Consider the following 17,218-nt stretch of genomic DNA (forward strand, 5'->3'; position numbering starts at 1 on the left):
TGAAATAAAGTTTTTTAAATGATCAGGGTAGATGCGTCATTTCATTCTGATTTTTCCCTCAAGGGTGAAAATAGAGGAGAAACATGGAGGAGGAGAGAAGAAAATGTAGAAGAATTTTTTTTAAAAAAGCAAGGTTATGCTGTCTAGTTGAATTAAAATGCATTATGGAAGAAACACTGTGCTTTGAAGATGGCCTATGACTAAATGTGAAGCATTTCACAATGGCCAGTATGGACATAACACTAAAGAATAGTTTAAACTAATCCAAGTTTGTTGTTACTGGTTGAACTAGGAGGAACTCTGGTTAATTTAAACTTTGCTTTGATTTTAAAAAAGGTCAGACTCTAACCATAGTTCCCCCAGTTGGGACTTTATAAAAGATCCTTCAAATCTCCTCATTGCATCTATGCAAGAGAAAGAGAGGGAAAGAAAAAGACATGGGTCTGAGGCATGAGCAGGTCCATTCATATAACACAAAGCTGTGGTTTAGCGTTATATCTGAACGGATTTAAGCAATAGTTTATAAGACTGCACCGCAAGATATGGCGGTGGGAGGCATCATGCATGGCAAGCAGTGGATTTGACAGACATATTTGACAGTGAAGGCATAGTATGTTCATTGGGGTCACATGTCTACTTACCTTTTTTTTGGTAATATGTTACCTGCTTTTGTCATTTTCAGTGCTGTTTGAATTTCACCAATATCATTAATAAATCCATGTCACCAAAGGTAGATCAATTAAATGGGCCAAATATTAATTCTTCCATAAAATGCCTTTGGTGTCTGTGCCCTTTTGTCTGCTCACTTCTCTGGATGCCATTGGCTGACTATATGGCATGGGCAAATTTACGTGACTGTCACCAGCTTATCTGCTGTAATGTCTCAAAGAAGCAATGCTGTAGGGCAGAGGTAACTAACCCCCAGCCTGGGAGCCTAACCCAGCCCTCAAGCAAATGTTTCTGCCCCTCAGAAATTTTTTTCAGCACAAAAAAAAAAGTTGGCATAGGTACTAGGTAGGTAGAGAGGTTTGTGTGTGTGCCATGCTCTGTGTGTGTGTGTGTGTGTGTGTGTGTGTGTGTGTGTGTGTGTGTGTGTGTGTGCATGCAAAAGTGGGGGGTGGCCACATCCGCCGCTGGCATGCAGCCTCCATAAGTTGGCCAAGGGTGAACGCAGCCCTTGAGCCAAAAAAATAACGATGTTAGCCGGTATAGGGACAGGCATCTAAGGGCTAAGTGGGAAATGAGAATCTAAAGAATTTGGATTCCAAACCTGATGAGCAATTTTTATTAGATGAAGACGATAATCCTAGGCACATTTTCATGAAGTCCAAAAACATACAGAGCAATTTATTTCTGAGTAAATGTGCACACTAAGTAGTGATGCCCACTACTTAGTTTATAGCAGTATGCCATTGGCTTTTAAATTACATGTTGCTACTGCCAAGAGGATAAGTGGTGTTAGAGCATCTGTCTAGAAACACAGATGAGTAGTATAAACTCAGATGGCACCTACTGCTTAAATGTGTGATTTAACAGACAAGTGTGATGTTAGGCTTTTTGAAGGAAGAGAACTCAAGTAATACAAAAAGAGGTTACTCAAATCAGTCATTTGTCCCTTCATTAGCTGCCTCTAGAATGATGAACTACTGGAATGTACCAGGGCTTAGGGAAAGGAGCTAAAATGTCAAAGGTGCAGGCTGCGGCAGAGTTCTTCTGAAGCATAATTTAAATGCCAGAAATTGTCACTTCAGAAAGAGGTCATGGTTCTTCAGCAACCCAGAAAAAAACTTTAACTGAAGGGTTTTACATGGATGGAGTGTTGTTTTTTCCTTCAAATGCCTTATCGTGTATGCTACAGGATGTGGTTGATGAAATCAAGACCATTGGGGCATTAATAGAAAGAGTGAACACACAGAGCTGTGCAAGAGCTGAATTATCATGGAAAATGCACGTTGCAGGTTGTATAGAATTAGAAACAAGAATTCCTTATGAGAGCAGAAGATAAAGAAATCGGCAGGTGTGGTCAGAATATTGCCATGAAGATAAAGTTTCACATATGTACACTTTGTGACTGGAAATGAACTGCTGCCCTTGAATGACTGTAGTTCAGTGGCAGAGCCTCTGCTCTGAATGCAGAAAGTCCAAAGTTCAGTCCCTGACATCTCCAGGTAGAGACCCTTGTCTGAAATGCTGGAGAGCTGCTGCCCATCAATATAGACGACACTGAAGTAATGGCCAATGGATCTGACTTGATATAAGGCAGCTTCCTACATCCCTAAAGTGGGTATAGACTCAAAGTAAGTGTTCACAAAATGTAACAGAAACATGGGGAACGCTATTATACCGGTCAAACTATTGGCCCATCTAGCCAAGTGCTTTGATTGGCAGCAGCTGTTCATAAGAACATAAGAACATAAGAAGAGCCTGCTGGATCAGGCCAGTGGCCCATCTAGTCCAGCATCCTGTTCTCATAGTGGCCAACCAGGTGCCTGGGGGAAGCCCGCAAGCAGGACATGAGTGCAAGAACACTCTCCCCTCCTGAGGCATCCAGCAACTGGTTTTCAGAAGCATGCTGCCTCTGACTAGGGTGGCAAAGCACAGCCATCATGGCTAGTAGCCATTGATAGCCCTGTCCTCCATGAATTTGTCTAATCTTCTTTTAAAGCCATCCAAGCTGGTGGCCATTGTGGAAGCAAATTCCATAGTTTAACTATGCGCTGAGTAAAGAAGTACTTCCTTTTGTCTGTCCTGAATCTTCCAACATTCAGCTTCTTTGAATGTCCACAAGTTCTAGTATTATGAGAGAGGGAGAAAAACTTTTCTCTATCCACTTTCTCAATGTCATGCATAATTTTATACACTTCTGTCATCTCTCCTATGACCCTCCTTTTCTCTAAACTAAAAAGCCCCAAATGCTGCAACCTTTCCTCGTAAGGGAGTCACTCCATCCCCTTGATCATTCTGGTTGCCTTCTTCTGAACCTTTTCCAACTCTATAATATCCTTTTTGAGATGAGGCGACCAGAACTGTACACAGTATTCCAAATGCGGCTGCACCATAGATTTATACAACAGCATTATGATATCGGCTGTTTTATTTTCAATACCTTTCCTAATTATCCCTAGCATGGAATTTGCCTTTTTCACAGCTGCCGCACACTGGGTCGACATTTTCATCGTGCTGTCCACTACAACCCCAAGGTCTCTCTCCTGGTCGGTCACCGCCAGTTCAGACCCCATGAGCGTATATGTGAAATTAAGATTTTTTGCTCCAATATGCATAATTTTACACTTGTTTATATTGAATTGCATTTGCCATTTTTCCGCCCATTCACTCAGTTTGGAGAGGTCTTTTTGGAGCTCTTCGCAATCTCTTTTTGTTTTAACAACCCTGAACAATTTAGTATCATCAGCAAACTTGGCCACTTCACTGCTCACTCCTAATTCTAGGTCATTAATGAACAAGTTGAAAAGTACAGGTCCCAATTCCAATCCTTGAGGGACTCCACTTTCTACAGCCCTCCATTGGGAGAACTGTCCGTTTATTCCTACTCTTTGCTTTCTGCTTCTTAACCAATTCCTTATCCACAAGAGGACCTCTCCTCTTATTCCATGACTGCTAAGCTTCCTCAGAAGTCTTTGGTGAGGTACCTTGTCAAATACTTTTTGAAAGTCTAAGTACACTATGTCCACTGGATCACCTCTATCTATATGCTTGTTGACACTCTCAAAGAATTCTAATAGGTTACTGAGACAGGACTTTCCCTTGCAGAAGCCATGCTGGCTCTGCTTCAGCAAGGCTTGTTCTTCTATGTGCTTAGTTAATCTAGCTTTAATAATACTTTCTACCAGTTTTCCAGGGACAGAAGTTAAGCTAACTGGCCTGTAATTTCCGGGATCCCCCCTGGATCCCTTTTTGAAGATTGGCGTTACATTTGCCACTTTCCAGTCCTCAGGCACGGAGGAGGACCTGTGGGACAAGTTACATATTTTAGTTAGCAGATCAGCAATTTTACCTTTGAGTTCTTTGAGAACTCTCGGGTGGATGCCATCCGGGCCCAGTGATTTGTCAGTTTTTATATTGTCTATTAAGCCTAGAACTTCCTCTCTCGTTGCCACTATTTGTCTCAGTTCCTCAGAATCCCTTCCTGCAAATGTTAGTTCAGGTTCAGGGATCTGCCCTATATTTTCCACTATGAAGACAGATGCAAAGAATTCATTTAGCTTCTCTGCAGTCTCCTTATCGTTCTTTAGTACACCTTTGACTCCCTTATCATCCAATCACCTCCCTAGATGGTCTCCTGCTTTGAATGTATTTATAGAATTTTTTGTTGTTGGTTTTTATGTTCTTAGCAATGTGCTCCTCAAATTCTTTTTTAGCATCCCTTATTGTCTTCTTGCATTTCTTTTGCCAGAGTTTGTGTTCTTTTTTATTTTCTTCATTCGGACAAGACTTCCGTTTTCTGAAGGAAGACTTTTTGCCTCTAAGAGCTTCCTTGACTTTGCTCGTTAACCATGCTGGCATCTTCTTGGCCCTGGCGGTACCTTTTCTGATCTGCGGTATGCATTTCAGTTGAGCTTCTAATATAGTGTTTTTAAACAATTTCCAAGCATTTTTGAGTGATGTGAGTCTCTGGACTTTTTTAAAACTTATATACCGCCCGACTAGCAATAGCTCTCTGGGCGGTGAACATAGATACAATAAAATACAATATAATACAAAAACATCAGTCTAAAATCAAATTTCACAATCTAAAAACAGCAAAGGCTAAAATCAAATTACAAACATTACAATCATTACAATCATTAACAAAAAATTAAAATGCCTCGGAATAGAGAAAGGTTTTAACCTGGCGCCGAAAGGATGATAGTGTCGGCGCCAGGCGAACCTCCTCGGGGAGACTATTCCATAGTTCGGGGGCCACCACTGAGAAGGCCCTTGATCTTGTCACTGCCCTCCGGGCCTCCCTATGAGTCGGGACCCAAATTGGCCATTTACATGTGTGTTTAATTTAATAGCACTATGGTCACTGCTCCCAATCGGTTCGACAACACTTATACCTCGCACCAGGTCCCTGTCCCCACTGAGGATTAAGTCCAGGGTTGCCATCCCTCTGGTCACTTCAGGTTCTCAGGGAAGGGTCTTTCACATCACCTGCACCCTGATGCATCTTAACTGGAGCTGTGAGAGATTGAGCTTGGGATCTTCTGCATACAAAGCATGTGCTCCAGCATTATGCCTCACCCCATGTCAGGAATCTGGGGCTTGAATCAGAAATGTCCTGGCCTGAAGCTGGGGTTCCATTTTGATGAATACAGAGGTGAGGTGAGCTGATACCCTGGACAGCTCAATGCAGAGCTCAGGCTGGAGATGTCATAAGCGCAGATCTCAGATATTATTTCAGCAACAATCATGCTCAGACTAATGCTGAATGCTCACTATATATTTAAAGCACATTTAAAGCATAGGACCCCCCCCAAAGAATCTTGGGAAGTGTAGTTTACCCTCACAAATCTATACTTCTCAGCACCCTTAACAAACTACAGTTCCCAGGATTCTTTGGGGGAAGCTGTGATGTTCCTATATATTAGTGTATATATGGTAAGTGCTGGTTGTTTAGAGTATACATGGTAAGTAGTGAAAGAGGAGGGGGAGTGAATGGGCAATAGAATGCTTGATGATTGGCTGAATGTTTAAAATGGCTGACAGTATAAATGAAAGGATGACAGGTAAATCTGGGTGAATGTGAGGTGGTGAATTGTGGAATCTGGGGGGAGAAGAGAAAGAGTGGATTGCTTGGTGGGGTTTAGAGAGTTGTTTACCAGGAGGGAGGTGGAGTTCGGATTAGTATTGAGTAAAACCATATGCTTATGTGCCTTAAGAAGAAATCTTGTTAATCTTGTTAGCTTTGTTATCTGTAATAAATACTTAATTTGGTTTACCAAAGGCCTGATCCTTGGCTGGGGTTTCACAGACCAGAAGGGACGGTAAGGTAATGACCAAGGCTGAAGGGGAACTGTAACAAATGGTGGCAGCGGTGAAGAGAATAACAATACCAGTATTCAGAGTCTCTGGGAATACTAGTATTGGGACGTTACTGGTGGTTGCCTAGCAGGGGGATCTGTTGAGATCTGTGCTAGAGCGGGGAGAGAAATCATAAGAGAGAGCGGTCCGGACTGGTGGAGTCCCTGGTGGTGCCTAGAGACAGGCAGTAACCACGAGCAGGTAGGAACCTGACAGGGAGAGCCAGGGAAGGACGCATCACAGAAGCCACCTGCTTTAAATGTATGATGCATATGGAGCTGTATTTCATTAGCTAACTTAACCTTCCATGAGAGGAGCCTCCTCATTTAAAGGGGCCCAACCTGCTTTAGCAGTGAGCTATAGCCCTCTGAGGCTCCTCAGGCCAGAGATATTCTGCCACAATGGGCTGCTCTTATGCATGTTTTATGGTGCATTATGGACATCTGGGGCAGGTCCTGAGGGCAATTCCTTCTCCTACTCTAAATCCCAAGCCTCATCCCCTGAAGAAGTCTGATACAGGCCCATGACAGCTGGGATGTGACCTGGTAAAATACTCCAAGGAACCAGAGTCATGCAGTATCAGACCTGTGTTTCACAAGCAATATGCCACTTTTGCATTGGCTAGGTCATCTTTAAACAGCATGAGATTGGCCTTCTGTCATTTTCTGATCAACAAGGCAAAACTTCCTTCCAGCTTCAGTCCTTGGTTGGAAGGATCATGGAGAAGACACATTCCCAGCCTGCAATCCTAAACCCACTTATTAGGATGTATGCTCCACTTAGGGTTGCCAGGCTCAGGGCCTGCGACTGATCCTGTATCTTTAGAAGAAGAGAAAGTCAGCCAAGTGCAGGTGTTCTTGCAACATTGTAATGGGAAAAACCTCACGGTGGAATGCTCCCTTCCCCCCGCACAACTTTTAAAGATACAGAAGACCTCTTGGTTGCTCCAGGGGATTTCATGCTAAGCAAAAACTGTGAAGTTAAAATCTACCTTAACGCAAACACAGTGTTTACAAGTTGCCCTTTATCTTCACATTGATATTGTCTTGATTATATCATATATTTTGTATTTCATTGTGTATGGGCACTGATTTCATGCTAAGCATTTTTAGAGTGTGCTTTTTGCAAAAATGATTTTTAAAAAAAGACTGTGTGTGCTCAATCATGCCATACACCTGTGTTTCTCCTGTTCCTTCCTTCAAGATTTTGAAAAAACAATGAGGGTCTTTAAATACTAGGTTTGCAATATTAGACACATGTAGGTAGCATCAAGCAGACATGGGCTGGCAGCACTCCATGGAGATAATGTGCATCTAGGAACACTACATTTGGTGACATGGTAGCCCCTATAGAGGGGATTAACACTGCCAAATTTTAGGTAAGTAGCTCTAGAGGTTTTTATGCTAGCCACCTTTAAAATTTTGTTTTTTTTTAAAAAAAGACCCTGTCATATGGGGGGCACCTTGCCAACAGCAGTAGTGAGTAGAAAATAAAAATACTATTTAATATTAATTAAATATTAAAATACTATTTAATATTTAATATTAATAATACTCTCCTTGGTTAGCAACTGGTGGTGGTGGTAGTAGTAGTAGTAATAATAATAATTTTCAACTCAGAATGCTGGCTAATATGTCTGCAAGGCTTGGCTGGCTGGCTGGCTAATTATAATTTAAAAGATGTGTAACCACAAGCTGGCTGCTTCTTATTGTTTGTGGGTAACAACTGGAAAATAATAATACTGAATTCAGAAAGCTGTGGCTAAATATGCACACAAGGCTTCATAATTATTCGCAATCAGAATCAAATAAAAGAAGACAACAAACTTTTTTAAAAAGTGTAAATAAGGATGGGACTGAGATTGATTTGGAAAGAACAGAAAACATACACAAGCTGATCAAATCCCATCCATATCCAGAGTTTGGAAAAGTTACTTTTTCGAACTACAACTCCCATCAGCCCCAGCCAGTGCCATGCTGGCTGGGGCTGATGGGAGTTGTAGTTCAAAAAAGTAACTTTTCCAAGCTCTGTCCATACCACACCAAACATTTCTAAGAGACAAAACTTACGTTTTAAGACTTCGTCCCTTCCAAGCACTGTGATTGGAGAATGTTGGGTGGGATGGTAGCATTCTAGCCTTCCTCCCTCTCTCCCCACCCTGGTGTTCTCCTTTATGGTGTTGTAATTGCACTATTTCATAGATATCTTGTATTATCATTACTGACTGTTTTGAGCAACAGATCTGTACAAATCTCTGCAAATCGATTCAGGACTAGCCAGTCTACTCTGTAGAGATTTGTAGCTGCTTCGACCCAATTTGGACAGAATAAAAATAGGCCTGAATCAATCTTATTTGGTTTGTTATTTGTTATTTGTACAAAGAGAGTCCACAGCCCTAATGACTATGCATAGACATGTAAATTGGTACCACCATTTAGTGGTCATCCACACATTAGTTTTTCCTTGGTATCTCCCTCACAGAAGTTGGATTTAGACACATTTAATACAAACAGAATCAAACTGTATTCTCGTTTATTCTAAGCCTTCATGTGGATGGTTTGCTGAGTCACTCAGGCTGTCTCTCCCCATGCTTCCTAGTGCTGCCTCCAATGAGGGAGATGTTGCATATATGGAATGGAAGAGTTTAGTCAGATGCTGCATTTGACTAATTCTTCCATTCTCTAGACTTCTTCCCCAATCAATCCACCACAATTGTTTTAACCTTGCCCTCTAATAAAGTTTCCTCCCAGTAATAAGTTGGCAATGGTACCAGTTAAAGGTTTAGAAAATGATCACAGATATTGTTTCCAAGAAATATTTTTAATCTAAAAATATAACTCTTTCTTTCTTTCTTTCTTTCTTTCTTTCTTTCTTTCTCTTTTTTTCATGATATGGCCCCTGTAGATGAATTTATAAAAATTAGGCATGTATTTTTCATTTAAGGAATTTAAGATGTCACAGCCACAATTTGCCATGCCTTCACATGACCTTGTGAGACAGCAGCATCTAGATTCTGTCACACCAAGTGGTATTAGAAAAATTGCCATTTTCATATGTCATTATCTGAATTTACATTTACTCAACTTTGGATTAGATGTCCATTGTTAGTGCATTGCCTTCTTTTGCTAGTTCCTTACCTTACCTTCTTTTTGAATTTTAACTGAGAGCAACGAACTCCTTCCCCACTGAGTTACACCTAGTGCTGTCTGTCTAATTTTCAACACCAACTGAAAACTCATCAGTGCACCCAAGCTCTTGTGGGGGTCTGATATTATTGATAAGCTGCTACTGTTTGCTTTTAGCTACATTGTTATATTTAAAGTGTTTGACCTGATTGTATTGGTTTTTAGATAATTTTTCTGTAACCTGCCCTGGAACCACTGTCTGATGAAGGACAGGTTATAATAAACAAAACAAAACAATTGTACTTACTATAATATTGCTTTTGGGGCCCAGAATTTCACTCTGTTGTGATTTTATGGATATAGTAGCATTATGTTCAGATTTCTATCATAATGAAGTGTGTCTTTGACAGTATGATCCACTCTGTTTATGTTCAGGGGAAATGTTGTTCACCAGAAGAAACTAGAATTTTTATATTCCTGCTATACTTCTTTCAGTACTGGGGACACCAACTAAAATCAGTTCTTGGTTTTAAGACTTCCCATATTTGCTTATTAGCATTATTTATTTATTTATTTATTTATTTATTAGAAATATGCAAAATCTACAGAAGCATTCATCTGTAACAAAGAAGATAATATATAAGCTTTATCCTGGGAATTAGTATTCCAGTAGTTTACAAATAAATCCAATATTCTACAAATGTATTTCACAAACTGCCCTTGTTTTCTCTTTTATAGTAAATCAGTTTAGTAAGGAGAGTGTTTGTCCATATCCATGTCTACCAGATGGAGCTTTGGTTGATTTCCATGGTGCAGCTAAATGCAGTCTGGCTGAAGTCAACAAGCAGACTACAAATCCTCTTGTATAAAATATTTATTATATCTCCAAGGACTTCCTCAAAGGACCTCAAACCAATACACGTGGTTCTCCCTCCCCAATTATAACTGCACCACAATCCTGTAATGTAGCTATGGATGGTGTCAGGTCCCAGCCAGGGGAGTTCTCATCAGAGGAAGATCAGGAGATTCCAGTATTGGACCAAGCCCAAGCTCAGTCTCCATCTAAGGGTGAGTGGTTAGGATCCTGTGACAAGGCCCAGGATGGCCATGTGCACCTCTGACATCAAGGCTGAACTGCCCCCAAGCCCAAGGCAGAGGCATCACCTCCAACATCAGATGGGGACCTGGCCAATCTGGAGAAGTGCCCAACTACAGGTCTGGACTCCTCAGGAGTAAAGGACTGGCTGCAGGTGATCAATGGGAGCCAGCTGAGGTTTGGGGTGTGAATCAGCAGCTCCTGTATAAAAATCCCAGTGCTAGGGTGGAAGGGCTGCTGGTACAATGTCTATGCACCAGTTCTGTACCTGCCCTGTCTAAAGATTACTCTTGATGTGTCTCTTGCCTTGTCCCATTCCTGTGATGCTTACAAACCGCTTGGCTTCTGACCCTGGACTGCTTGGACTCTGATTCTTGCCTGACCCCTTGGCTTTGACAGTGACCCTAGATACTGCCCTTGTACTGCCTTCACTTGTGTTTTTGCTGAGGAGTCTCTCACCTCCTTAAAGAGACTCCTAAGAACAGGACAGATGGGCAGTCTTCAGGTTTCCATGAGCTACTGTGGTTTTAAATAAAACCCCCAAGGGCTGCTGGAAGCAGGTGCAAAATGGGGGGGGGAGCAGGTGCAAAATGGTAGGTCAGGGTCAGCACCAATTACTTACTACATGTCGTAAGTCATACATTGGGATAGGAACAGCCCTTAATAGGGCAGTACTGAGGTGGGGCAGGACAGGGTGGTGGTGAAGTTGGGCTTGTGCAGGTGCACTGAAAAGCCAATTCCAGATTGCATGGCCCAAGTTCGGCATTCTTTCTGCTGCCACTACACTATGCTGGCTCTCCAATATATGTTGGCTTTCTTTTAGGAGCTTTCCAGATAATTGTTTTGTTGTGTGAATTGCTTTTTAAGATGCTTTTAAAGCTTTTCTAAAAATATGTTTTTAAAGATGTTTTGTTTTAATATATTTTAATGCCTGTTTTTATGGTGTTTAAGAGTGTTTTAATGTTTTTGTTTGCCACCCTGGGCTCCTACTGGGAGGAAGGATGGGATATAAATTTAATAATAAATAAGAACTATCAGTTGTAACTTAAATGTTGTGCAGAAGTGGCATTTCCCCAGAAGCACACGTCAATATTTTCTCTCTGGGAAAAAGCCAATTTTATTTCCCAGATGCTACTGTAAATTTTCTATATGTATCTGTAGTTGTGTGAGTATTACAGCCACTTATTGGTTAGTTTCCATGACATAGTTGATGACCAGAATAGAATTCCTTCTCCTGCTAAGGCCCTGTCATTTTGGATTATGAGAAGTCTTAAATTTTGTTTCTGCCATTGTTTCAACAGGGCAAGAGTTTATACCTTGCAAATAGAAGCACTCCATTTGTGTTCATGGAGCAGGACATGACTGAGGGCTTTGTATTAAGCTACAGCAGAAACATTTTGCTTGCATTATTGTAACGAAGTTGAGTCTCTGTGAGAAAGGCAGGGTAAACACATGTTGCAGAATTAATATACGTAGCCGTGTGTGTGTGAGAGAGCACTCACGTAAAATATCAGCAACGTTGGCAGAAGCATTTTGCTTGCATTATTTTACCTAAGTTGAGTCTCTGTGAGAAAAGTAGAGTAAAAATATGTTGCAGAATAAATCAATGTAGCCCTGAGTGAGTCAGTGAGAGAGAGAGAGATCTCATGGAAAATATCAGCAATGCTGAATGCCTTCCTGCCCTGTACAATCATGCAATTTAATTAAATTCTATTTGCTAACTTACATGCTGTGTGCTTTCTGTCTCCAGACATGGAATGTTTTTAAATGTATTTAACTCTGTTTTTAGAATGTTTTAATCTATATTTTTATTGACTTCACCTATAGAAATATACGAAGAACAGAATTTAAAACAAATAAAATTCTGAACATAAATACAACTCAATTCTGGAGACTGATAAGCACAGTAAACAATCACAAAAGAATGATTATCTATAAAATACAGTAGAAAGATCACAAATGTTGCTGTTATCCTTAATGTTACTACAACAAAAAGTTCCACAACTTTTTCCACAACAAGCTTACTGAGATGGCAGCATTACATCATTCATTACCCATACATTACAAAATTATACAATTCTGATCCGAAACTATCCCTTTTTAAACCTCCCCAGCCAATTTTTTTGTCAACTTTTCAATCAAAGCTGTATCCCAAACCTATTTATTTATTATTTGATTTATATCCTGCCCTTCCTCCCAGTAGGAGCCCTTTTTATACCAATATTCTTTTGTAGCTCCTTCCAGATCCTTCGAGAAACAGGCAATTGTTTGTTTCACTGCCATTAGAAGATAATTTATCAGCACTTTAATTTTCAAATTCTTATTGCTGTTTGAGAAAATGTTTACTAAAGCTAAATAACAATCCAGCTCTATAAGTTGATTAGTTATATCCTCAATTTTATAAAAGACCAACTTCCGGAAATACTGCACTTTTGAATATTCCCACCACATATGATGGTATGTGCTTCTTACCATACCACCACGCCAACAATTTGGAGAAGGTTCTTGGTTAATTTTTGAAAGTTTCAGTAGAGTATGAATGTTTTATCTGTTTAAATGCTTTTAAAAAAATGTTTTATTGTGGATATGCTTGCCACTCTGGGCTCTTTCAGGAGGAAGGGAGGGATATTAATTCATCATCATCATACCTTGTTGTATTTTAAAAAGAGGGATAAAGCAGTCATTGCTCCTGCACTATTCCCTTGCCATCCACTGTGTGATGTTTTCACATGAAACTGTGCATTATCAGGATTGCAACAGAACTTGTGCATGTGTGATTTAATCCTTTCTTCCCCAGGTGTCCTGAATACAATCATTCTTCCCAAGCTGGTATTTGCACTGGGAGGAAATCCCCACTGGCACCACTGGGGAATTTCCTCTCAATGCAAATACAAGTTTCAGAGGAGGGATTTTCCTCAGAATCACAGCAGGGGAGGAAATGGTTAACTCTCTCTCTCTCTCTCTCTCTCTCTCTCTCTCTCTCTCTCTCTCTCTCTCTCACGCGCACACACACACACACCTCTGCTGTGATCCCAGTATCTATCACTTCTCTCAGCTGATGCTATTTGTGATTTTTATTTTTAAAAGTACACATTAAATACACATGTAACATCACGTTTAGTTTGGCCCTCAGGAACCACACACAAGGCCAATGTTTTACTGGTGAGAGAGGGGGAGCTTGCAGACACTCCACTCCTCCTATCTGCTTATTTAACCACTGTTTGGTGCTGAGACACTTCCACTCTCCAGTTTGGAAGCAGCACTTTCAGTTAGGCTGAGTTTGGATGTAACGATTTGAGCCTGAAGTGTGATCTTGGGCAAAGGCGAACACAGTTCAGGTTTGATTTGGGCCAAGGCTCACCAGGGCTCAGTGACAGAATATATGGGAAAGTGTCTCTGTGAAATAATTGCATACCTTTCCCCTCACTACTGAGTAACTCCAGAGTACTCGCTGACATATTTGAGCCTGGGTATTGCTTTTTCTAGAAATGAACTACTGACACAGATGACCACTCCATCATGTCATTTTCTTGAGAAGTTGCTCCCATAAGAGCCTGGGGATTGCCCCACACAACTGGCTCATCTCCATATATGTGCAAGCAGTTTGTCTCATGAAGAAATTCAGGCAAGTAAGTGATAAGACAAACATCCTGTCAGCATAAGACGGGAAGTACCTGTAAGATGAGTGACCTGTGAACGATATGACATCATTTGTTGGCATTTGGAGTTAATTTTGTTGTTAAGGAAGTCAACAGTACCCTGTCATGCTGGATATAGACATTGCTGATAAATATGGCATGACCTGTAAATGAAATATCAGGAATATGTCTAATGAACTATTCTGTTTACTTTGGCCTACACTACAGAAAATACCAGCTAGTTTACTGGAGTGTATAGGCCAGCCTTTCCCAACTAGTGGGCCACCAGATGTTGTTGGACTGCAATTCCCATCTTTCCTTTTTTTTATCATTAATTTTTATTCAAATTTTCAAAAACAAAACAAAAATAATTAAACAATAAAATAAAATGTTGACTTCCGATTTGTCGCAGATCAGTTATAGGTCTACAATATATAACAAACCTGTCTCTTAAATTATATTACAAAATCACTTTCCTCCAGTAGTTATCTTAATTAATCATCAAATCTCATAAACATTACTTTATTCTTTCCACAAAAAGTCAGAGAGGTTTCAATTCCTTGAGAAATATATCTATCAATTTTTCTCCAAATAAACATGTCGATTAATCCATCTCATCAAATCCGTTAGGTCCAATAATTTCAATAGCCATTCTTCCATTATCAATGTTAATTCCATCTTCCATCTTCAATAATCCTGTTAAGTCCAGTAATTTCAGTAGCCATTCTTCCATTGTCAATATCCCATAATAATCTTGCTGTCATAGCCATAGTCATATAATAAGAGTCTGATGGGAATTTCCTTTATCACAAATATTTCCTTGCCATCAATTCTGAATGTGTTGCTGAAATATTGTTGTAAAGTCATATCTCTGTTCTTCTTTTTTACGAAATGCACTAGCACATCTCTTGAGAGTTTTTCCATTGTCACATATCTGTAATTAATTCCATAGATTTTTTCTATGTCAAGCTCCATCACATCATTCCAGTCCAGAAATTTATCCAAGACATTGATAGCTTTATCTCTAATATCTTCATTAATTTCTTCAGAGACAACGTTGAATTCCAAACAGTAAATTTTATCTCTAATATCCATAAACTCCAAGTCTTTTTCCAGTTCCACATTTGTTCCAATCTCCAGGGCTTGCATCTTCCCTTTAATTTTTCTTTTTTCATCTTCTAATGCTTGTCCAGTTGTATCTCTGATCTCATCAACCTCCTCTCTCACAAGATCCCCTATTTCTTTAAGCTCCTGCTTTATTTTGCCAAATTCAATTTTCATCTCCTGTCTACCCTGTCTCAGGGTTTGTTTCGTTATCTCAATCTCATCCATTATTTTCTGAAGCATAGTTACTTCCAGGATCTCAGCCACTTTCTTGATTGCCATTCTTAAAACCACAAAAAAAAAACTCACTTCTTATTCCAGCAACAATTGGGTTAATATTCCAAGCCTGATGACATCACAGTGTAGACAGCACAGCCTGCCTTATCTCTTATATGTTCAGGAATGCAAAATAAATTTAGTTCACAGCATCAAAACAGTTAGTGGCATCATGAACAAGCAGATTTGTCAAAATGAAATAGACCAAAAAAAAAATAGTCCCAGACATATAATACTCCAAAAGTTCATAAATCAGATTTATTTATTTTTTTTCTCCTTGGAATAGAAATCCCTCATCCGTTTGTATCTTTAAAATGCACAAATTCCAGGCCAGCTTTTTGCAATAATAACAAAGATAAGCTTTTTCAATTTCTTTCCTCCTTAATTTCGTGAATGAAAGAGAAGAGTTATAACTCACCCAGGGATTCTTTATAGCTGATTCATTGACAAATCTCTTTTTGCTGCAACAATTTAAACCAGATGATAAAAATAGAAAGAAGGATGCTTGCCTGTTAAAATCCGTTTTCCTTTGAAGAAAAGATAAATGTGTCGCTTAATCAGTTAGAGCTTGTTTGGAAGTCCGTCCGGCACTGCTGGCTGAACCTTCTCTCATAAACTAATGAAATCCAGTCCTCCCAACAAACACAGGCTTTTGTGGTTAATCTCTACGTTTCTCCCTGCCCAGGAGAAAGTCTTTACCAGTCAAAAAAAAAATGTTCTGACTGATTTTAAAACTGAAAAAGCTTCCTCTGAGACGAGAGCTCGTCTCAAAGGCAGGCACAGGCGAAGTCACCCTTCCCGGAAGTCGCAATTCCCATCTTTCCTGACGATTGGCAATGCTGGCTGAGGCTGATGGGAGTTGTGGTCCAGCAACACCTGGTGGCCCACTAGTTGGGAAAGGACTCATGGCAAGGTTTTCTTGGTTTAGTTCATTCTCTCTGAGCTTGCTGTTCTTCACAAGATCCATTTTTTCCCAGTTGTAATGTTGGTGTATGCATGGACTTCACATTCACCTTGAGAATTGTGGGTCCAGTTGCTGTGCCACATATACCATATATGTCTAAGATATCTTGCAAATAGGAGGTTCACTTCCCAGTCCACACTTGAAACATGCCACTTTGAAATCTGTTGATGTGGAAGCAGTGGCAAGTGGACTGATAGTTGCTGTTGTATTTAGGTACTGTATTTTCTTTCCTATAAAAAGATGCAGCACTTTCTCAAGGATCAGGAAATGATCAGCCTAATTCCAAGTGTTATTAATCAGAAGTATCCCAGGACATATACATGCAAACTTACATAAACCCACACTATATTTATTTCTATTCCACTTTTCATGGAACTCAAGGCAGTGTATATGGTGTGAGACAGATGATGCAGCCGCCTTGCTAAAGCTAAGCAGGTCTGGGTCTGGTCTATGCCTAGATGGGAGGCCACTGGGGACCCTCACAAACATTGCCTTGAGTTCTATGATGGGGAAAAGGTAAATACATCAACAGAAGCTACTGTGTTCAGTATCTTTTTATTTACTATGTAGATAGAGAAAAGGAAAAATAATTGTGATTATTTTCATCATCTGTTATTTCATAGTATTTGCATTGGTAAATGCCAGCCAACTGAATGATATAGGGCCTTGAAGAGCAAAACACTACCTTGTCTTCAATAATGCAGGGCATGAATAAATACTTAGAGCTGCTGCAGTAAACCCCAGTTTTATATATTTAGAGCAGTCTGGAAATTTTCAATCCTCATTCATTCATTCACTTGATTTATATCCCTCCCTTTCTCCCAGTAGAAGCCCAGGGCGGCAAACAAAAGCACTACAAATACTTTAAAACATCATAAAAACAGACTTTAAAATATATTAAAACACAACAACAACCATTAAAAACATATGAAAAGAAAACACCTTTAAAAACATTTTTAAGAAAGCTTTAAAAACATTTTTAAAACGTTTA

The 17,218-nt window shown here is 39.9% G+C and overlaps 1 long non-coding RNA gene across 2 annotated transcripts in view; it reads left to right on the top strand.

The window, feature by feature from the left end:
* Window positions 1-17,218, top strand: part of LOC133380234 (uncharacterized) — a 69,003-nt gene that overhangs the window by 32,660 nt on the left and 19,125 nt on the right. Inside the window, exon 1 of one of the 2 annotated variants that reach the window (XR_009761389.1) lies at window positions 7,320-7,402. The exons of the other annotated variant lie outside the window; for it this stretch is intronic. This is a non-coding gene — a long non-coding RNA (uncharacterized LOC133380234). Of the gene's footprint in view, window positions 1-7,319; window positions 7,403-17,218 lie in introns of those variants that run through there. 2 annotated transcript variants of the gene reach the window in all.

This window comes from Rhineura floridana, chromosome 3 (assembly GCF_030035675.1).
Source record: "Rhineura floridana isolate rRhiFlo1 chromosome 3, rRhiFlo1.hap2, whole genome shotgun sequence".
Classification (NCBI taxonomy): domain Eukaryota; kingdom Metazoa; phylum Chordata; class Lepidosauria; order Squamata; family Rhineuridae; genus Rhineura; species Rhineura floridana.